The sequence below is a fragment of the Haematobia irritans genome, chromosome 2, assembly GCF_050003625.1.
Source record: "Haematobia irritans isolate KBUSLIRL chromosome 2, ASM5000362v1, whole genome shotgun sequence".
Lineage (NCBI taxonomy): Eukaryota > Metazoa > Arthropoda > Insecta > Diptera > Muscidae > Haematobia > Haematobia irritans.
Window position 1 is genome coordinate 93,385,439 of NC_134398.1, and position 25,037 is coordinate 93,410,475.

The 25,037-nt window shown below is 34.9% G+C and overlaps 3 long non-coding RNA genes across 3 annotated transcripts in view; 2 read left to right on the top strand and 1 right to left on the bottom strand.

Annotated features, from left to right (window-relative positions):
- LOC142223325 (uncharacterized) overlaps nt 1–25,037 on the top strand; it is a 238,076-nt gene that overhangs the window by 26,093 nt on the left and 186,946 nt on the right. The gene's annotated exons all lie outside the window — the stretch shown is intronic.
- Nucleotides 16,437–17,592, top strand: LOC142223320 (uncharacterized). Its single transcript, XR_012718677.1, has 2 exons — nt 16,437–16,834; nt 16,902–17,592. It is a non-coding gene; the product is annotated as an uncharacterized LOC142223320 (long non-coding RNA).
- LOC142223321 (uncharacterized) lies at nt 19,118–20,919 on the bottom strand. Its single transcript, XR_012718678.1, has 4 exons — nt 20,339–20,919; nt 19,924–20,012; nt 19,513–19,742; nt 19,118–19,445 (listed from the first exon to the last, which is right to left on the bottom strand). It is a non-coding gene; the product is annotated as an uncharacterized LOC142223321 (long non-coding RNA).

The following is a 25,037-nucleotide window of genomic DNA, read 5'->3' on the forward strand; positions in this document are numbered from 1 at the left end:
TAAAAAATTCTGTGATATTTTTTCAAATAAATAATTTATATGTTTTTTATAATTTTTAATGGATTTTAACGCTTCTCGGAAAAGTTTGACATCAAATATTTTCAAAAATTCACAATTTTTTGCAGATTGCATTTAGCATTTTTTTCGACAAAATTTAAATAATTTGTACCATTTTTGAATTCTTACTCTGTTTTAACCTATTTGAAACAAAAAAAGATAAAATTACCAATTAAAAGTATAAAAAACCAAGTTATAAAAAAAACTGAATTAAAAGAACTTCCCGGGTAGTTAAAATGAAGAACATCATTGGGAGTGCATCTTCTGTGATTTTAAAGTTGTGCCTTTGGAAGAACTTCCAAATTTTTTTGCTTGGTAAAGGTGAGTATTAAGTTCGAGTTTAGCCGCTAAAATCGCTAAAGTGAAAACTAAATCAGTAAGAAAAATGCATGATACTAATATTAGAAAATTCTTCCAAATCTAGATGAAGCAAATATGGTGATACTGCACTCGAAGTGTATATGAGCCAACAGAAGGTCTTTCCTGCCAGGCTGGACGTATATCATTCCACCACAAATTGGCTTTCCCAGATTTAATTAAAAGGACGAATTCTTCGTGGTCACTCAAATATTTATTCACCAGCTCCAGTGAAAATAACAGCTGACCACCGAGTTTTAAATCCACAGCGGAGCGTAGGTATAATAAGTTTGTGCATTTGTATGTAACGCCAAGAAGGAAAAGTCTGAGACCCATCGTTTAGTATACCGATCGTCTTAGAATTAAATTCTGAGTCGATTTAGCGATATCCGTCTGTCTGTCTGGCTGTCTGTCCGTCCGTCTGTCTGTCTGTCTGTTCGTGTATTTTTGTGCGCAAAGTACAGCTCGCAGTTTAAGTCCGATCGTCCTCAAATTTGGCATAGGGTCGTTTTTTGGGACAAAGACAATCGCTATTGATTTTGGAAAAAATCGGTTCAGATTTAGATATAGCTGCCATATATATTTATCCCCGATCTGGTCATAATTGGCGTGTTTATCAACCGATGTTCTTCAAATTCAGTGCATCCGTATATTTGATGAGTCTCGAAAAACTTGCAAAATATCAGCTAAATCGGTTCAGATTTAGATATAGCTCCCATATATATCTTTCGTCCGATTTAGACTCATATGACCACAGAGGCCAAAGGTTACTACCGATTTTCGTGAAATTTTGCATAAAGAGTAAAATTGACATTCTACCAATGCTTGGTAAATTTGATTGAAATCGGTTCAGATTTAGATATAGCTCCCATATATATCTCTCGTCCGATTTAGACTCATATGACCACAGAGGCCAAAGTTTACTACCGATTTACGTGAAATTTTGCATAAAGAGTAGAATTGACATTCTACCAATGCTTGGTAAATTTGATTGAAATCGGTTCAGATTTAGATATAGCTCCCATATATATCTTTCGTCCGATTTGCATTTACATGGCCTCAAAAGCCAGAGTTTTGCCGTGATTTAGTTCAAATTTTGCACAAGGAGTACGTTTAATAGTATCAATAAGTGTAGCAAATTTGGTTGAAATCGGTTCAAATTTAGATATAGCTCCCATATATATCTTTCATCCGATATGAACTTATATGGTCTCAAAAGCCAGAGTTTTGCCGTAATTTGGTTCAAATTTTGCACAAGGAGTACGTTTAACAGTATCGGTAAGTGTGCCAAATTTGGTTGAAATCGGTTCAGATTTAGATATAGCTCCCATATATATCTTTCGCCCGATTTATACTCAAATGACCACGGGGGCCAAAGTTAAACTCTCATTTACGTGAAATTTTGCAGAGATAACAGAATTATTATTCTAACTATGCATGTCAAATTTAGTCGAAATCGGTTCAGATTATATATAGCTCCCGTTATATGTACACCAGAGTTGGGAAAATATGTAGACCCATTTTCAATGGGATTTTCCTCCAATTGACTGCATAGTTTCCACGGAGAATATATTTAATATGATATTTAAGTGTGTCAAGTTTGATCTAATTTGGTTCAGAATTAGATAAAGCCTCCATATATTCGTTTTTCCGGTTTATACAAATATGGCCAAAAGGCTCCAAGTCGCCCGACTTGACCAAATAATATATCACAACCCACACTTGACCACATATCTTGGCAAGATCTAACCAATATTCTTGTAAAATCGTCACTGCTGAGTAGCAAAAATTGTAAATGTTACTCAAATTGTCCTATATCTCGAATACATAAGTATCGCCTGATAAATCGCAAATGCTCTTTTGTACAATTGCCTCAAAATTTCTCTCGCTTCATATTTCCCATATTTTTTTTATTAACATTGTGTTTCATTCCAGGGCGTTAGCCGATTTCAATTTTAATTCTAGAGATTTTGTAGAAGTACAAAAAATTGTCTCCATTATAAGTATTTGTATCTGGAAATGCAAACCTTTATATAGCTCCCAGCAAATTTGAAGTAGTTGAGATGGTAACACAAATGTTGGTCTACATGGTGGTGAAGGGTATAATATAGTTGGCCCCGCCCGACTTTAGACTTTACTTACTTGTTTTTTTTTTGATTTTTGTATGGCGGTTCTTTTCGTATTGGTAAATTAATAACGTTACCGACAGATAGCAACACACACTGTCAACACAATACGGGTATTGATTTAGGGACACGGTCACTGGACAAAAGTTATGGCACTAATGCATGACCACCTATGCCGTCCGGCTACTTTATAGGGTCGAAACCGACGCCCTAGGTTTTCCCTCGAATTTTCAGCGTCTCCTCATGCATATTTACTAATTTATATACATTATTTTACACCAACAATTTCCCTATTGGTCAACCATTTTTCCTTTTCTCAGTGTTGCTCATCCATAAAGAAATGCAACCACTTCACAGGGTTGTAGCAAATGATACAACTCTGTAACTTGGCACCACCTTTGAATAACCCTGACGACCGAATAGCCATCACGTCCACATTTAATTTCCTGTTTGGCCGAACACCCACCACAACCCGCATAAATAGCCTGCAACTAAACACCAATTTAAAAATAAAATACAATTGGAACACACGGCTCCCACGGTCAACCCCTGGCCGATCTGCGCCCAGCTGCCACCTCACCAACGTTTATTTGGTGTTATCCGGCCGCCAACAAAAAAAATCATCACGGATCAAGCTTAAGATCCGGCGTGGCCTTTCCATTGTTGTTGTTTATTTTCTCTAATGAATAGGTGAGTATTAAGTACGAGTTTACCCGATAATGCTTAGTACTAAGTTCGTTTCTGCGAAAAACGAATATCTTCATATATCTCCGTACACGCTCACAAAAAATCGCTTCTGTAACATATACTCCCAAACATATTTTGCTTCAAGCATATACATTTTTGGGTATTGCCCAAACATTTATATGTTTGATCTCTTCCAATATATAATATGTTTGAAAGCATATTAGTCTAAACAATATATGTCTGGGTAGTCTAAGTTCCAAACATTTTGTATTTTTGCATCCAAATTCAATAATGTTGTCTTCCAAAAAACAATATGTTATTATGTGAACATATAATATGTTTGGAAGCATTTTGCACCCAAAAATATTATATGCTTAAAAAAAATTCTCCCAAACAATATTGTGCTCAAAATTTTATTTATTTATTTATATATTTACAATCATAATGAATTATGAAAATAAACAGGTAATATAGGTGCTAACAACATAGGTTTTCGACCTGAATGCTCAAAATTTTGTTTCTGCCCAATTGTATATTCCCCCACATCTTTCTCACTTCCACGAGATTTTTTAGTTCTTAGCACCTTTTTCTGTAATACAAACATTGTAGAAGAAATTATTCAATTGTATGATTTTTTTTATTTTAATTCAATATCGCTCCCTGTTAAATAGCGCTCCAAGCTACTAAACACATATATGTTTATAGGCTATTTCTAAATTAATATATGTTTGCATCCAAGCATATTATATTTACAAACATTTTATGTCCCAAACATAATATGTTCTAACATATTAACATATATGTCCCAAACATGTTATGCTAGTTTATGAACATTATATGCTTGCACTCAAAAATATTGTGTTTAAAAATTTGTGTTCCAAACATATAATGTTTATAGCCAAACATATGAAAAACAGTCTTTTTCATCCGTGTATATAGGATCTCAAACCCAGGGATGTTGCCTTATTTATGCGAAATAATATGCCCGCCTATTTTTTCGTGCGATAAATATGCGCTTTAAAATGCCCAAAACAAAGATTTTTCATTTATTCCACGCTAACGTTTTTTATATGGAGTATAACTGTTTTTCGTGCGAAAACGTGATCTTAGTACTAGGCTTAAAGTGAAAACTAAATCAGTGAAAAAAGCATAAAATTATACATATTTGTTGCAAATTTTATTAAACTTAATGGGGAATAGCCCAAAGCTAATTTTCACAAAGTTTGTATTCCTTAAAGTGGATTATAAAAGATAGTTAAAAATGACGATTTTAGAGGCTAATGCTTCGTTCGTTTCTGCGAAAACCGAATATATTCATTAATCTCCGTAAATAGGGTCTCAAACGAAGGGATGTTAACTTATTTATGCAAAATAATATGCCTGTCTATTTCTTGTGCGAAAAATCCAGGGTTGTATAAATATTTGTTGGAAAATGCTCAAAACAAAGATTTCGCATTTATTCCGCGCTAACGTTTTTTATATGTAGTGTAACAGTTTTTCAAGCGAAAACGTGATCTTAGTACTAGGCTTAAACACGAAGCCACCGAATACCCACCTTAAACTCGAACTTAATACCCACCTTATCAGCGGAAAATTTCATTCATGCAAAATAGGGTATTTAATTATGTAGGTTACTTTTAATAGTAAGAAATGGACCTCTTCTCTATTACAAATCCGTCGCGGATTTTGGGCTTCCCATAAGAAATACACGTAAATAAGTGTTCGCCTACCGCCTATCGCTATGGTTATATTTACACACTTAAACAACAGTTATGCGCTTTAGAGACTATCAGTTATTCCATACGGAATGTCGGTGTTTGTAAAGAATCGAATCGATACGACTTGTCGGCGATGACTAAATAATCGGTAAATGGATTATGCAGCAGTATCGATTATGTCTTCGAACTTAACTTATAATGTGTCCAATATACGAGATAATACGGTGTTCTCACCAAGCATGTTTTAGGGCTTGAAATGTTTTCCCTTTATAAGCACTTCAAAACGAGTCGTTTTCGCCATACTAAAAAACAAGTTCAAATCACAAGTTTTCCTCCAAAACACGTCAATTTTAGAATGTGAACCCACCTAATTTGGAATATACCCTGAATAACATACCCTATTCCCAATATATGTCAAAATATTGAAATAAATTTCATAGAAAAAAAGGAATAAACAAAGGCTTTGAAGAATATGGACATGTGAAAATAACTTAAAAACTTGTTTCCCTTTGCGTTCGCGGTAATTATTTGAACATACGTTGCATGTATGTTAATTTAGAGTAAATGGGAATTTCGAGATTCCATGGCAACCGTCAAACTAAAACATCTCAACTCAGTGTGAACGGTGAAATGTTTTGGAAAAGTGAATGAGGAAAACGAATCAGTGGAACATAGCATATGTTAGACACGACCACTGTCGTCCTTTTATAATTGGTTTCTTGCGTCAAAATATCTACGTCCTTAAAGTTTGGTTTATGTCCTGTTAAAGTGCAAAGTGATGCAAGTGCCGCCTTTTGCTCCAAGGGCTTATCAGTGGCTTTCTGATCAGATTTATGCCCTGAGAGTCTAGTTTTTAATTTGGTTTTCGTTGTACCAATATATACTTTTTGGCAAGTATCAGAGTCATTTCCATTGCATTTGATCTTATATACTACGTTTGACTTGTCTTCTTTCTTAATTTTGGATTTTGTCTTGCTGAAGAATTGATTTACTGTATTATGAGTCCTTTGTGCAATTTGAAATTTGTCCTTATTTAGCATGTTTGATGATTTGAATCTTTCCGAGAATTGGGGGAGAGATATTTGTACATATAGACGCTTAAAAAGAGATCCGACATCAACACTACAAACCAAAAATAACAAACTGGTGGAAAAATTATTCAGAATGAACATCATTGACACGACAACATATCAAACATGACGAAATTGAACCCAAAATTTATAAACCCTTGACATATGTCCCCCAATTCTCGGAAAGATTCAAATCATCAAACATGCTAAATAAGGACAAATTTCAAATTGCACAAAGGACTCATAATACAGTAAATCAATTCTTCAGCAAGACAAAATCCAAAATTAAGAAAGAAGACAAGTCAAACGTAGTATATAAGATCAAATGCAATGGAAATGACTCTGATACTTGCCAAAAAGTATATATTGGTACAACGAAAACCAAATTAAAAACTAGACTCTCAGGGCATAAATCTGATCAGAAAGCCACTGATAAGCCCTTGGAGCAAAAGACGGCACTTGCAGCACATTGCACTTTAACAGGACACAAACCAAACTTTAAGGACGTAGATATATTGACGCAAGAAACCAATTATAAAAGGAGATTTACTCTGGAGATGCTACATATTATAAATGTACCTGCAGAAAGACGAATGAATTTTAAGACTGATACGGACCATTGTGCACATATTTATAGAAATATTGTACAAAAATATAGAAAGACAGATTAGCTTTTAGTTGTAAATATACTCCCTTGTAAAGAAGTTCACTGTTCTTTAAATTTAAATGTAATTATCTGTGTTTTTCATGTAATGATATATTTTTTGTTAATGTGTTAAATGTTTTTTCTTTTTGTTTAAAGTAATTTCCCTGAAGACGAGCATCGGAGATATCTCGAAATATTGGAAAATTTTAAATATAAAAATACAACTCAAAAACCAACAACATCTGTTTTTATTCACATGACCTCAAGCCGAACTAAGCAAATATAATTAAAAGTTTAAAGGTCAACTAATTAAAACAACAAAATACACGGAAGGCACACCGCAATAATTTTCAAAATGAAACTTTACAAAAACATTAAACATAAATATAACACAGAAACGAAAAATATAATCAAACAATATTCCAAAAGTAACAGGCAAGCAGCATCCCTAATGGCATCAACCACTTTTCTAATAAAATGCAAACAAGCAGGTATTATACCAAAATTCATCACTAATACAACAACACATACTTATAACATCTTCAATACTAACAACTTGCCGCCAAAATTCAAACGAGAATTAGAAAAGCATAACTATAACTTTCACACTAAAGTATTGAATCTCATCATACAATACAAACACATGCAAATACACAAAAATACAATAATGATTTCTAATGCTAAAGATAAACTAAGCAAAGTCATGAGCACGGATGACTACAACAAATTCATTGAGAGTGAAAATACTCTCAGAATATCACACAACTATAAAATTAAAACTACTCACATTAAAAAACTAAACGCATTAAAACAACTACAACAAGTAGAGCTTGGCATGAACAACAAAACAAGTTGGTTTGAGAACCTCACAAATAAACCCATACCAACTAATGTTAAATGGCTGCTTTCTCTAGCACCCAAGTTTTCTCTTCCGACAACAACAACTTCCTTTCCGTTGTTCAATGTTATAGCTGAAGGCGATGAGTGCATACAAACATTAGACAATAAAGAAGAGCAAGAGAACGCGAGAGTACGTTTAGCTTCTCTTATAGATGACCACACACAAAAGACTAAACCAAATAAGAACGAGAAATTTATACTTGACACAGTGGGGGAGACACGGAAATATCTAAAGGAAAATAAATATGTACTTATTCTAACTGCCGATAAAGGGGAAAAAACCGTAGCGATGTATAAAGACGATTATGAAATAAAGATGAAAAATATTTTAAGAGATATTTGTACATATAGACGCTTAAAAAGAAATCCGACATCAACACTACAAACCAAAAATAACAAACTGGTGGAAAAATTATTCAGAATGAACATCATTGACACCAAAGAAAAATTAAAATTGATATGTAAAACTGCTAACGCCCCTCGAATTTATGGACTTCCGAACATACATAAGGAAGGAGTCCCTGTAAGACCGATATGTTCTTCAATAAATTTCCCCTCTTATGAACTATCAAAATATATTGTAAATATTTTGAAAAATTTGACGAAAGATTCCAAATATAATGTACAGGACGCAATTGAATTTAAGAATAAAACCAGTAATATTAAGATTGAGGACAATGAAAGAATGATCTCGCTTGACGTAGTATCTCTTTTTCCAAGCATTCCAGTAAATTTGGCGATTAAGATTATAAAAGAAAAATGGGACGAAATAAAGGACTATACGAAGATACCAATGGATATTTTTATAGAAATGTTAACTTTTTGTATAAAGGACTCAAGATATTTTGTATATGATGACAAGGTGTATGAACAACGTAAAGTAATGCCAATGGGATCACCAGCTTCACCGATTATCGCCGATATTGTAATGGAAGTACTCTTGGACTCAGTATTGGAAAAATTGACTATTAAACCAAAAATAATGACAAAATATGTAGATGATCTGTTCTGTATTTTGAATAAAAATGACGTTCAGGCCACTTTATCAGCTTTAAACGCCTTTGATAGACAAATTCAATTTACGATGGAAACAGAAGAGGACAACAAGTTACCATACTTAGATACTATAATTCTAAGGCACAGAAATGGAATAAAAATTAACTGGTATCAAAAGCCAACAGCCACAGGACGATTGATCAATTTCAACTCCAAACATCCTAGACGAGTTATAATGAATACGGCTACAAATTTTATAAGAAGAGTACACGATATCAGCGACAAAATATTTCATAAGGACAACGAAGATAAGATAAGGACCATATTGCGATTAAATGATTTCCCGAATAAGACGATTGACGACCTAATACAACATGTAAAAGTACGACAACATATCAAACATGACGAAATTGAACCCAAAATTTATAAACCCTTGACATATGTCCCCCAATTCTCGGAAAGATTCAAATCATCAAACATGCTAAATAAGGACAAATTTCAAATTGCACAAAGGACTCATAATACAGTAAATCAATTCTTCAGCAAGACAAAATCCAAAATTAAGAAAGAAGACAAGTCAAACGTAGTATATAAGATCAAATGCAATGGAAATGACTCTGATACTTGCCAAAAAGTATATATTGGTACAACGAAAACCAAATTAAAAACTAGACTCTCAGGGCATAAATCTGATCAGAAAGCCACTGATAAGCCCTTGGAGCAAAAGACGGCACTTGCAGCACATTGCACTTTAACAGGACACAAACCAAACTTTAAGGATATTTTGACGCAGGAAACCAATTTTGACGCAAGAAACCAATTATAAAAGGAGATTTACTCTGGAGATGCTACATATTATAAATGTACCTGCAGAAAGACGAATGAATTTTAAGACTGTTACGGACCATTGTGCACATATTTATAGAAATATTGTACAAAAATATAGAAAGACAGATTAGCTTTTAGTTGTAAATATACTCCCTTGTAAAGAAGTTCACTGTTCTTTAAATTTAAATGTAATTATCTGTGTTTTTCATGTAATGATATATTTTTTGTTAATGTGTTAAATGTTTTTTCTTTTTGTTTAAAGTAATTTCCCTGAAGACGAGCATCGGAGATGTCTCGAAATATTTGAAAATTTTAAATATAAAAATACAACTCAAAAAACAACAACATCTGTTTTTATTCACATGACCTCAAGCCGAACTAAGCAAATATAATTATTACAAATTTTTACTGGAAGTCGTTCGTTTACACCAAAACGCCAGCAAAAGAGAGCCGGAGAGAGACTACATTTGACAGTTATGAGATAGAGAAATTGCAATTGTTTGCTCCAAACTTATCATAGGTCAAAAGAAATCAATAGCTCAACGGTAAATTTTATGTTAAAATCATAATATGCACCGTGAACTGAAAAGTGTCCCAATGTTTACTTTTTCTACATACAAACATTTTTTTTATTTCAATCATTTTTTTAATTGAATTGTCTTCAATCACGAAAATGATAGTATCAGTCATCCATTGGTACGTGTTTATTCTGTTCTTTAGTATGTATTATTTAAAAATCCACTTTGTCAAAAACGACTGTGGCATTTATACAAAATTTATACGAAGTAGACATAGATTTAGAAATTCTTTTTAATGAAAATATGTATAATTTTTCTGGGAGTTGAAATAAAGGATTCTACGTCAACAGTTTTAAATTTTATTGTCGCAGTCAATTTTGTGTGGAACAATTTTTTTCCAATAATTTGTGATTGCTTTCAATTGGAGTTTTTTAATAAAATATGTCTCGTCCATATAATTTACGGTCAAATCGGGAGGAACCGATATCTCCCATTCCCATTCCTATTGGAGATGGTGCGTTTAATACTACGATGGTGGAAGTCTCTGCGGAAGCCTCTGTGGAAAGCCAACTGAAAGACATTGTGGAGGGCCTTCAAGAATTGACAAGAGCAGTTGTGGCAGGTCGTGGCGACATTGCAGTATTGAAAAACTCCATCAAGTCGAGGTCAGAATTGACCAGAACAATATCCAAAATGCAAACGAAAACGTTATTGCCAACAGAGAAGAGGAATCCGCTGCTGCACCCCAAGGTAATATAAATCCTCAATTGATACAAAATGAGAGAGTATCCGGACAGGATTTGCCAAATCCTGATTTTTTAGTGAATGCAGACTCGGTTTGTAAGCTATATGATTTGCCGCTATTCTCAGGCAATGCAGACGAATGGCCACTGTTTATAGCCAATTTTAAGGACACAACGGATGCATTTAAATAAAGTTTTCGGCAAAATTTGATGCGTCTCCAAAAATGCCTTTGTGGTCCAGCGAGAGAAGCAGTCTCTTCCATGCTTATATATCCCAACGACGTACCAAAGGTAATTGAGGAATTGGAATTCCGGTTCGTTCGACCGGATATATTGGTACGTTCGCAATTAAACAAAGTTAAACTATTTCCAAACATCACGAAAAGGAAGATGGAACAAGTTATTAAATTTTCCTCGATGGTTCGTAATGTGGTCGCGTTTCTTACGTCTGCTGGATGTCAACAGCATCTTATGAGCCCAACTTTATTAGAGGAAATGATTTCCAAGCTTCCTATAGAGCAACAGTTAGAATGGACAAAGGTAGCTGCAAATATTAGACCTTTTCCAAATGTCGGCGACTTTTCTACATGGGTTGCAGATTTGGCAAAAGTAATAAGTATGATGCCGAATAATTCTAACCCAATTACACAACCAACAAACCAAATGATGGTGCTTGACAAATCGAAGAATCCGGAGTCTAGGTGTGACATTTGCAGTGGTGAGCATGCAGTCGCAAAATGCAAGCGATTTGCCGAAGAAATGTCGTTATCTTCACGGTGGAAAAATGCTAAACAGCTGAAACTATGCTTTTGCTGCCTGTACAAAGGTTATAGCGCCAATAAATGTCGGTTTAAGAAAGTTTGCGGTATAAATAATTGCAAATTATACCATCATAAGACGCTTCACGACGAAACCGATCTTCCCGAAGCAAATGCATCAAATCAGTTGCTAAATTGCAGACACCAACAGTTGCAGGCGAGTAAACTTTTTAAAATTTTACCCGTAAAATTGTCTGGCCCTTCTGGTTCTATTACAGTGTATGCTATGTTCGATGAAGGATCGTCACTTTCCTTAATTGAAGAAAATACCGCTCGTCTCTTGGGACTAAAAGGAAAATCATCCAATCTGACTGTACAATGGTACGGGGAGAAGGTTGTCAAAGAAAAGTATTTTCTTGTAAATTGTGAAATTGAAGGTGTGGGTAGTGGTACAGCCAAGTACTCATTGCGGAACTTACACAGTGAAGTCATTAAATTTACCACAGCAATCCTTTTTCAAATCACATCACCCTGAATTGTCAACCTTACCGATTAACGATTACATGAACGTAACCCCTATGCTGCTGCTTGGTTTGGACAACGCCATACTTGGAGTACCGTCCACAGTCCAGCAGGCGGGATGTTTGATTGCAATGCAATGTAAACTTGGATGGCTTACCTACGGAACGATAGGTAATGATTCTGACCAGCCTATTGTTTTGCATATAAGAGAAGATGATCTTAGTAACATTGTTCAAGAATTTCTTGCAACGGAGAACTTTGGTGTAAACCCGAGTTTACCCCACTTTTGTCAAATGAGGAACAAATCGCTAAAGATATATTGGAGAAAACTACGAAGAGGATAGGAAATCGGTTTCAAACTGGGCTCTTATGGAAAAGTTTTCCACCGAAAATGCCACCTAGTTATGAAATGGCATATAAACGGCTAGAGGCAACTGAAAGAAAGATGTCCCACGATGTACATTATGCAGAAAGATATAAAAATGAGATTCGAAAATATATCGAAAAAGGATACGCCCAAGAACTTAGCAGCGAGGAAGTTTCCAACAAAAATTATCCTGTATGGTACCTCTCACATTTTGGGGTGGTCAATCACCAAAAACGTGAAAAATTACGTGTTGTTTTTGATGCTGCAGCTAAATCTTCTGGAGCGTCATTGAATTCATTTCTATTAAAAGGACCAGAGCAGGTGAAGCCCTTACTTGAAATTCTGTTGAAATTTCGTGAAGGAAATATTGCCGTTGCTGCAGATATTCAAGCTAAAATCCGCAAAGGAGACCAACATTCACAAAGGTTTCTATGGAGAATGGCGATACCAAACAGCCCATAAAACATTACGCAATGACTTCCATGACCTTTGGTGCTATATGCTCCCCATGTAGTGCAGAATACGTAAAGAATATTAATGCAGAAGAATATGCGCATGAATATCCAGAAGCATGTGCAGCTATTTTAGAGAAACATTACGTGGACGATTTTGTGGCCAGTTTTCAAACTGAAGACGAAGCTATCAAGATTTCTCAACAAGTCGTTAAAATACACTCAATGACGGGGTTTGAACTAAGAGGTTTTATATCAAATAGCCAAAAACTGGAAGCGATTATGAACGGTCAATCCTCACCTAGTATGGCAGAAGTCAATATGGAAAAACAAATATCGACAAGCAAAATTTTGGGAATGTATTGGAACAAATCAAGAGACGTCTTCGAGTTCAAAACAAAGTTCCACTCACTTCCCCAAGAAGTTCTCGTTGGGGAACGACCTCCAACAAAGCGTGAACTTTTGAAAATCACGATGTCTGTATTCGATCCTTATGGTCTGATAGCAGAATTTTTATTGTATTCAAAAACTCTTGTTCAAGAGACATGGAAATTTAAAATCGATTGGGATGACCCGATTCCAAATCATATCTATAACAAATGGGGTATGTGGTGGAAAGAATTTAAGAACATAGAATGTTTCCATATAAAACGCTGTTTGTCACCAACGTTATCCACCATGAAAGTACAGCTACATGCTTTTGTTGATGCAAGCCAGGAGGAAATGACATTTCTTTCGTTATGGGAAAATGACATTTCTTTCGTTATGGGGGAAATTAGAAGTGATCCTCTGAAACATATGAGTATTCCGCGTCTTGAACTGCAGGCTGCTGTACTAGGAGTACGCCTAAGTAAAGCTGTTGTTGGTGGACATGAATGTGAGATAACATCCGTAACTTTTTGGTCTGATTCCCAAACGGTTCTCCAATGGATAAATTCGTCCAATAGGCGATTCAAATCCTTTGTTAGCCATCGCATTGCAGAAATTTTGAATCTATCCCAACCAAATCAGTGGAGGTATGTACCAACCAACCAAAATCCAGAAGATTCTGGTACAAGAACTGTTTATCCACGGAAGTTCACGAATGAAAGTCTGTGGATAAAAGGTCCGGAATTTTTGAGAGAGAACGAAAGTTACTGGCCGCCTAATAATATCGTGCTATGCAACCCTTCTTTACAAGAAGAAATTAAGCCAAACTATCTTATATCCACGAATCAAAAGGATTCATTGGTAAATTATCAAAAATTTTCTTCCTACATCAAATTAAAAAGGACTGTAGCATGGATACTACGATTTGCCAAACTAGCGCCGAAGAAAACCACGTATTTAATCGCCACGGAAATTGATCAAGCAGATAGAGAAATTTGTAAATGGGTTCAACTGGAACATTTTTCAGATGAGATCAATTGCTTAAGACATGGTAAGCCAATTTCCAAAAGAAGCTCCATATACAAGCTAGTTCCTTACCTGGATGTGGATGGTTTACTACGCGTTAAAGGACGTCTTGATGAAGCGCTTTATTTGCCATATGGTGCACGCAGACCCATAATACTGCCTCACAGCCATTGGGTCTCACAATTAATAATGACACATTATCATATCAAAAACCATCACCAGAATATGTGTCTCACAATAAATGAATTGCGTCAGAGGTACTGGATTCCACGAATCAAGACCTTATATAATAGAGTCAGAAGAAACTGCTCTGTCTGCAGGATGGATGCAGCGAAACCAACAATTCCTCAAATGGGCCAGCTGCCACCAGATCGAATAACACCATATGTTAGACCATTTACGTATACAGGAGTTGAACTCTGTGGTCCGTTCAATGTCTCAATTGGTCGTAGAAGGGAGAAAAGGTGGGCAGTAGTCTTTACATGCTTAACGGTCAGAGCTGCCCATATTGAACTGGCACACGATTTGTCAACCGTTGCCTTAATTTTGTGTGTAAGGAATTTCATTAACAGACGAGGATTTCCCATAAGACTAAGAAGTGACAACGGGACAAACTTCATTGGTGCCCAAAAACTTTTGAAGCGACATGAACGGCTTATTGATATTGACAGAATCAACGACGAAGTTGCTAACAAGAATATCGAATGGATTTTTAATTGCCCTGAAAATCCAAGCTCTGGAGGTGCTTGGGTACGGCTTATAAGAATAATAAAGAGGATTTTGTCTAAAACGCTTCAAAATGATGCTCCCAGATTGGAGACGCTTAATAGTTTATTAATTGAAGCAGAAAACATAATCAATTCCCGACCTCTTACAGCAATTCAACTATCTTCTGAGGATGATGAACCGCTTACACCTAATCATTTTTTGCTGGGGTGTTTAAACTCGACCCAAACTCCAACCAGTTCTGAGGAAAATCTATGTCTTCGCAAACAGTGGAGAATAGCTCAAAATTTAAAGGATCGTTTTTGGAGACAATGGGTGACCGAATTCCTGCCCCAACTTCTTCAAATATCAAAATGGAGAGATAAATCAAAACCCGTGAAAATAGATGATTTGTAATCATAGTGGATGCAACAATGCCAAGAAGTCAATGGTTAAAGGGACGAATTATAAAAGTATTTCCAGCCAAAGATGGACAAGTACGTTCCGCCGAAGTAAAGACGTCGTGTGGAATTAAACGACGTCCTGTTTCAAAATTAGCTGTATTTGCTACGAATGATGGTGAATCAGCCTGATTCACGGGGGGGAGAATGTTACGTGTTTATTCTGTTCTTTAGTATGTATTATTTAAAAATCCACTTTGTCAAAAACGACTGTGGCATTTATACAAAATTTAAACGAAGTAGACATAGATTTAGAAATTCTTTTTAATGAAAATATGTATAATTTTTCTGGAAGTTGAAATAAAGGATTCTACGTCAACATCCATTGTGATTGAAAACCAACACGATTTTCAATTAAAAATTTAATTGAATTTTGTCACGGAATCAGTTAATTATGTGATTGAATCAATTTAAAATGTAATTGATTTTTACACAAAATTCAATCACAGTTTTAATTGAATCAATTAAAATGTCAATTAATTTTGCGATAAAAATCAATCAACTATTTGATTGATTCAATTAAATTATTAATTGATATGGGCCATAAATTTCAATCAAAAAATGTATATATTGCGCCCCAATATCTTATTTAGTTTTATTTGAAATAAAAGAAAATATACGTTTCTTATAAAATATCTTTAATATTTTATTTTCCTGAATTATGCTATAAGGCCGGTATGCACCTCTAGCGAAAAATTTCCCATAAGAAATGCATTGCTATTTATGCTAACGAAATTTTCGGTAGCGTTGAATTTCGTAAAGGCCGGTATGCACCTCTAGCGAAAAATTTCATTCTCATAAGAAATGCATTGCTATTTATGCTAACGAAATTTTCGGTAGCGTTCAATTTCGTAAGCTGGTACGCACCTCTAATGAAAATAACAGGGTTGTCAAAAGCATATTTTGGCAGCAAACATTTAATTTATTACAATCATTGTGTGCGTAAAAGTTTTAAAAGGTTTGTAAATAATAAACAATTTATTTGAGGAATATTTGGAACATATATTAACAATTTTTAAAAGCGATTAGCTGGTTTAAAATTTGTGTACACAGCCCTGTTTTTTTGTTGTAGACTTAAATAAATTTTTGCTACCGAAAATTTCGCTAGAGGTGCATACCGGCCTTAAGCTGGTACGCACCTCTAATGAAAATGACAGGGTTGTCAAAAGCATATTTTGTCAGCAAACATTTAATTTATTACAATCATTGTGTGCGTAAAAGTTTTAAAAGGTCTGTAAATAATCAAGGCATATTAATTAAAGGTGAAGTCACGAGCAAACGTGTGTACCCCCCATGATAATTATAATGTCAAACTAAAATGGCAGATGACTTCAGTTGACATTTTGTGTATGTGTAGTGTTGTTTTCAGCCAACAATTGTTTATTACAAAGAACAAAAAGTCATTTGAAGTTAAATATATGCATAAGGCAGACATCAATACAAAACAACAACAAAAAATGGGGCGAAATTTTTCCGCTACATAAGCGAACGGTATCCTTGTCTCAGTGAATTGGCCTGGGAACAATGCGTAAGTGTGGAGTGACATGTAACAAGTTGGAGGAAATAATTCTGAGCTTCTTGTGTATTCTATTTAGGTTCCCGATTTTGATAATCTTTATTTGGATATGAATGGCATTATTCACAATTGCTCCCATTCCGATGATACAAACATCCATCTCAACATAACAGAAATTATTCTTTATGGCCATTGACGGCGTGGCCCCTCGTGCAAAAATGAATCAACAGCGTAGTAGACGTTTTCGTTCAGCCAAGGAAGCTGAACTTTGGAACGATTAGCACAGAGCCTAGGTGAAGTGAGAGAACACGAACGATTCGGTAGCAATTGTATTACTCCAGGAACAGAATTTATGGATCGTTTGCATGAGGCATTGCGCTATTTCATAAAAAATTATTGCTGATCCTATGTGGCAGAAGTGCAGAGTTACCCATCAAAAAATTTGGAAGTTCTTCCAAAGGCACAACTTTAAAAGAACTTCCAGAAGATGTACTCCCAATGATGTTCTTCATTTTAACTACACAGGAAGTTCTTTTCATTCAATTTTTTATAACATCTTTTATTCATATTTTTAATTGGTAATACTAAATTTTTTGTTTCAAATTGGTTAAAAACTGTTTAAGACTTCATAAAATGGTACAAATTATTTAAATTTTGTCGAAAAAATGCTAAATTCAATCTGAAAAAATTATGAATTTTTGAAAATATTTGAGGTCAAACGTTTCAGACAAGCGTTAGAATCCATTAAAAATTATAAAAAATCATAAAAATTATTTATTATTTATCTTTCCGATATTATGAGGTATTGCTCAATTCAATTCTATTTGCTTTCCGTGCAGATGTGTCCAATAAATAGTTATAGGACATAAACACATTGTCTGCATATTCAATCAATTCTTTGGCTTCATAATATGGACACATTTTGAGTTTTTACCTATTTTAACCAAGTCTTCAATGTCCATTAAATCCAGATCATCTTTGCGCGATTCTACACGATGATGAAAGGCACAAGTTCTTTTTTGGACTCGCAATCGACAAATCGATCTGTGTTTTATTTGAATTGCCCTGTTCTCGCAATACCTCGGGATATATACACAATTGATCTCTGGATACCAAAACCACCGCTCTCGTAAATGAGTAAGAGTCCGCTTTAATTCTTACATAGCTTGCGTTAGTTATATATATATTATTTTAGGAAGACCCCAGCTACCACCCTTGGGCTTTGCACGAGCAAACATTTACAGGTGCTCCGCCTAAATATCATTGTTTTTAAAATAATTGGTGGCGGTGCTGTTTGTTGTATTTGCATCTTCATTTCCTCTTTTCGGGATTGCAGCCATTCCAAAGATGAACATAAGGTTTTACCGGTTCCTATGAAAAAGTTTTTGTTTTATTGGTGGTTACATTGTTATACAGAAGAAAACCATTTGATCCATCTCGTAGACATATGATGACCTTTTCCATATAAGCTCTTTGAACTTCATAGGGATCCCATGATTTGTTGCTATTGCATCTCTTAGATTATATATACACAATTGATCTCTGGATACCAAAACCACCGCTCTCGTAAATGAGTAAGATGTCCGCTTTAATTCTTACATAGCTTGCGTTAGTTGTGAATGGGTACCTCAAGTACCCATTATATATATATTATTTTAGGAAGACCCCAGCTACCACCCTTGGGCTTTGCACGTGCAATCATTTACAGATGCTCCGCCTAAATACCATTGTTTTTAAAATAATTGGTGGCGGTGCTGTTTGTTGTATTTGCATCTTCAGTTCCTCTTTTCGGGATTGCAGCCATTCCAAAGATGAACGTAAGGTTTTACCGGTTCCTATGAGAAAGTTTTTGTTTTATTGGTGGTTACATTGTTATACAGAAGAAAACCATTTGATCCATCTCGTAGACATATGATGATATATATATATATATATATATATATATATATATATATATATATATATATATATATATATATATATATATATATATATATATATATATATATATATATATATATATATATATATATATATATATATATATATATATATATATATATATATATATATATATATATATATATATATATATATATATATATATATATATATATATATATAAAAGTTTCGTAAAACTAACCCCATACTAATAACACAATGTAAATAAAAGCAATATATATGTAAACAAAGAATGTAAACAAATCTACTAAACGCAAAAAAAAACCTATGACAACATGAATGTCGATATTAGTCACCTGATTGCATGACTTTACCTGGATTAATATGCCTTGGTAAATAATAAACAATTTATTTCAGGAATATTTGGAACATATATTAACAATTTTTAAAAGCGATTAGCTGGTTTAGACTTAAATAAATTTTTGCTACCGAAAATTTCGCTAGAGGTGCATACCGGCCTATAGACTAAAGAATTTGGTTTTTGTTATTTGTGTGTTTTGTTCTAACATAACTTAGACATACAATTATGATCAATAACAACTAAAGGGTTAAAAAATAAACTATATAAATCATTATCTTCCTTATCATATTAACGATGTCAGCAGATTCGTTCTAATATTTTGATGCGCCTAGATTTCCAATAAATCAGCAATTAGGTTTTCTGAAAGCAAACAGAATAATTCGAATTTAATTTTGTTCAATTAAAAGTTAATTTGGTTAAACATTACCTGCATAGAATACCGAGTTCCAGGTTGCATATTTATAATCTTCTTTTGCAGATGTAGTCGTTTGGCATAAAAAGATGTATTAAGGAGCTCGGTAAATTAATTTTAGTAACAATTCCTTTCCAAAATGTCCGCACATTGAAGTCGTCTATTAAAATTTGATCCAATCAAAGGCAAAAATAATGGCAAAACAATGTAATATTTGGTATTATATTGATTATACTTTGCAAATTCTGGAAATAGAAAAAATATAATTTCAAACTGAAAAAGTCAGGTAAAACAAAAATGCAATTTAATGCCAACGCTACTTCGCAAGTTCAAGGTGAATCTTCCAACAACCCCATACCGCTCTTGGTTTTAAGAAAACTAGGAGTGAAAAAAAATATAATTTTAAAGGATCAATACGGTACCCACCTTTTGATTGCAAACATATTCTTATATATTTGATAAAATTATGGAGTTGATGGGATTGATTGGTCAATGTCACGAAATAAAATTGGTCACTAAAAGAAATGAATAAAAAATATATTATTTTAGTCCGTTTATGTGGGTATTAAGTTCGAGTTTAGCCGCTAATTTTCACTAAAGTGAAAACTAAATCAGTAAAAAAGTCATAAAATTGTACATATTTGTTGCAGATTTCATTATAACTTGATGGGGAATATCCCAAGGCAAATTATCACAAAGTTTGTATTCCTTAAAATGGATTATTAAAGAAAAGTAATCGTGAAAAAATGACGATTTTAGCGGCTGAACTCGAACTCCCACCCACCTTTTAATGTAAACAGGCTTCAATGGAAAACGGTATTCACATTTCACAATTTCTTACCTTTAATAAACGTAGATTGTTTTTTATGTTTACAATACCACAAAACATACACAGGAAATTTCAAATGCGTTCTGTCATATATTTTTCAAACCTTTACCACGTGGCCATTTGTTGTTGCACACTTTATTTATTTCAACCCTTTGCTATGATTTGTTGTTGCGTTCAAAATATTTATGCACACATTTTGAATGCAGCAGACAGAATGTCGCCAATCATGTTTTTCAATTTAAGGCCGGTACTCTGTTTGTTGGTGCGAAAAAAGTTCCCCTCAACCATTGTTTCGCGTTGAAAAATGATAGTGTTGACAATATATTTTGAAGGAAAAACAGTCATTTTAGAACTTTTTCGCGTTTATTTCATCGAAATGTATTGACAACATCGCAAAATGTCACGAAATGATTACATATACATAGGCAACTAGTGACTCGATTTACACACACACGCATACATAATAATTAAATTGAAAAAGAAGAAACAGAAATTATTTTACAAATAACTTTGGATTTAAAAAATCTAATTTTACAATGCTGCATTTTATTTTTTGGAACATAGCAATTAATTCTTGTGATTCCATCCATTGCTACCCCGGTACTATACATGTTGGTTGAAGTGCTAATGCTTGTTTTGCAACCCCAATTGCTGTGCTCCTTTTGTTAACATTTTGTTTTTTGTTTATTATCCCGATGCCCAGTACAAATGAAACCATTGTAAAATATAATTCACCAAATAAAGCTTTTATTTTGTTAACATTTGTGTTTAAATTTCATGTTTTATACATTATTTATGTTCTACAATATAGTAGCGAGAGGCTAGATGTTGGTTGCTAGTTTATTACAGAAATACAATACATCAGAGAACGGCTGCGATCTACTGCAACCGACCAGTGTATTTAGTAAACAGCAACATTCGCAATCTTAAAATATCCAATCCAATATCCAATGCAACCGACGACTGTCGGTGTTTGTTAGTATGAGTGTTGGTCTCTCGAAAACACCGTAGTAAAGCAATCACACATATTGGTTACCCATATCTCAGCAGTTTGGTATTCTCTTATTTGGCACTCTCTCAATTCCCTTGAGCTAATGCCAACTGCTAGTAATTGTTGTTGTTGAGTTCATTCACACATAAGTGCCAACCTCGTTTTTTGTTTACCGAGCGTTGTTACGATGTCGATTGGTTTAAGATTGCAAGACACTGCATACGAACATTGTTATATACTATTGGTGTTTTTATTCTCGCATTTGTATCAATGATCGCATGGTAATTGGTGTCTTACTCACTGCCACCGACATTTTGTGGGTAAGATTGCAATACGAAAAAAAAGCCACCGGTTGCAGTTCTCTGCAATACATGTTATACTTTGTGTTAAATCATCTCCTTCTATTCGACTGTTGAACGGAACGGACGTGTTTTTTTAATGGCGGATTATTTAATCGTAATAAGTACTTACTACGAATTTCCCGTGTAGTGGAAAATCAAACCACCATGCAGCGAAATTCAAAGTCATCCACTGGGTTGCTAACTTCAGGGCCCAGTGGCAGAGAATGAAGCCGCCAAGTCGCGCCGCCGATTTTAGCCGTCGCCGACCCGTTTTTAGCAGTCGACGCCGCCGCCGAATATGTCGACTCATCTCGACTCAAATTTAGCCGCCAATTAATCTAAAATATTGATTTATATCAGAAAAAAAGTATAATATTTGTTATAGTTTTTGCCAAAATTTTGAACTTTGCACCATCAATCAATTAGTATCAAGTTGCTATAATAGTTTTACAAAAATTTAGCTCAAAAAATTTGAATGAAATCTAAATTTGATTGTAAGATTGGTTGTACAACTAATCTCATTACAATTCGGAAAACTTCAAATTGATTTTATAATAGATAATTTTGCGCCGCCGAATAGACAACTTTTTATCGGCTTAGCCGTCAAGCCGCTGCCGCCGGAGCCAAAAATTTGGTGTCAGCCGCCGCCGACAAAAATGGGTCGGCTTCATTCTCTACCCAGTGGACGGGTATCGATTAAAGTTATAAATTTGGGCAGTGACCAAGAGTCAGGCTCAGGTCGAACCTTTCAAAGGTAACGACATCAAAAGGAGGTAATCCCTCACGAAAGAGATTCAAAGAACGCAGAAATGCTTTGTTTATCCTAAAGAAATTAGGATCTGTCGACCCAAGCACGTTGTCGGCAAAGCAAAGCGATTCCTTAAAATGGGCTCAAGGAATTCTTGATGCTGGAAAAAGGGAACGATCACCGGATGAACTGCCATCCTCTAAAAACAGACAACCTTGTGATGGCTATCATAAATAAAGGAGCATTGGACGGTATGGTTCAGAACGCGATGTCTGGTGTCTACTCAGAGGTGCGAAAAAAGTTTCCCGGACCAAGTCCTTGACGGCAAGATGCTGGATGGTATCAAGGACGATATAAGTTAATAGCATTTGCGGACCAGAGGACTATGGATTGCTTTAAAGCTGCTTTGATGCTAATTGGTGAAGATTGGGAAGGAGCCGCTTTAGAGTTAGTCGATAAAAAGACATACCGGCTAAACCTAGAGCACATGCATGGATAGCTGCAAACCCTCCTGATCCTCAGTCGATACTAAACAGACTAAAGGAATGTAACCCAGATCTTCCAACCGCCGATTGGAAGGTAGGTCGTTTGGATGAGGTGGATGGACCAAGACGACATGCGGTGTTTATATTGAACATTGAGTCGCTGCCACATCTAGCCCAGACCCAAGGACGTGTAAGTTATGGCTTTCATGGTATCTATATGAAGGTATACAAAAGCGATCAGCCAAAGGATTCCGAAACGGACAAGCCTCCGGTAGAGTCAGAAGTGAAAAAATCTCGCGAAGCCGAAGGAGACATAAAAACTGCAGAATTGACGAACATCGTATGCGGGAAGTTATTACACGCTCAAACATCACCAAAGCTGAACCGCGGATTGTTGCGAGAGTCAACGAGATCTGTGAACAGGAAGTCCTCAATGACTCAATTGAAGCGGCTGATGTGACTTTGGTTGAAAATGTGGATGGTTCTACGGTTCCTCCAGATAAATCTTCACCATTGTAAGGCCGCTTGTGCTGCCTTAGAAGTTCTCCTGATGAAAGGAGACATAGATATAGTTCTTATTCAAGAACCATACATATTGTTACGAATTTGATAATTATAGATATAAGTTTATTTAAATTAGTTTCCGTTAATTTAAATTTTAAAATTGTAACGATAAAATTTCGCTATCACTTGTTGGAATCATCTATTCATTTTCTAGTATTTTCCTGAATTTCTTTTATGTTCTTTTGTTTGCTTACCGAAATGTTAGTTCTTACTCTCTCATAGAATAACAACCCCTTTGCTTTGTTATTTTGCTTTCTCATTTCATCTCATTGTCTATTGTCATTGTTGTTGTAGTAATGCGAGCATATATCTATGTGAGTGTGTATGTGTTTGGCAGCCACCAGACGAATTACTTAATGGTCGTAGATCCTTCTAGCATTGTCTAAGAATGTTCTGGCGTTGCCAGAATATTGTAGTGCTACCAGAATGTTCTCGTATTGCCACACCGTCATATATAAAAGCGCTCGCATGCTGCTTACGAGTCAGTCTTAATTAAAGCGTCAAACGGATAACTTCAGTGTGAACGAATTGTAAAGTGTGAAGTCGTAGTAAATAAATTGTAGATTGTCGTTATTTAAAAGAACTGTGTTTTAATTGTCGGGTAATTAAAAACGCCTAAATATAAAAACGTAACAATTGGTGTCAGAAGTGGGATAACGGAAAAAAAATCTACAATAAAGTTTAATGAGCTTCGTGTGGAAGACTTAAAAAAGGAATTGAGCAAACTGGAGCTGCCGACAACAGGCAATAAGGCCCAGCTTCAAAAGCGTCTACTGGAAGAGTTTTAACGGCGTAATATGGACATTGCGACGCATGAGTTTGATTATAAGGAAGACATTGATGAATCAATACTCGTCAATACAAGCAGTGTAGAAACTCTATCTGTGGCTTCGAGTGTTGTGGATTACACATCAATGTTTTGAGCAAAATGATGGAAGCAAATTCTAGAAAAATGGAAGAAAAATTCGACGAAAATTCTAGAAAAATGGAAGAAAATTCTAGAAAATTGCAGAAAGAAAATGCCCTACAAATGGAAGCAAGTTCAAGAAAATTGGAAGAAAAATTCGACGAAAATTCTAGAATTCTCAATGAAAAACTACAACAAATTTCTGAAGGCATGGAAAAACGTGTGGACCATATAGAAAATCAAATTGTGGAATTGGATAAGAAAGTTCTTTCTGTGGATGAGAAAATTATGGTTCATGATGAGAAGTTTCTGCACATCGAGAAAAAAACGTCAGAGCTGGAAATTAAAGGTGGTCCAGTGCGCGTCATTGAGGGCTCAAAAATCAATACTCCTGTTTTCGATGGCTCAACGTCATTTGATGTCTTCAAATTCCAATTCGAAATGGTTGCTTCTAGAAATTTGTGGAATGACGATGATAAAGCAATTGAACTTCTATTGGCATTAAAGGGCAATGCTGCTGATGTGATACAAAGCATTCCCGCTGCTTCTAGAAATAACTATAATGAAGTATTAGCGGCGCTTCAACGCAAGTATGGTGGAGAGCACAAGCAAGACATCTTTAGAATGGAATTAAGAGGTAGAGTCCAGAAATCAAACGAGACTCTACAAGACTTT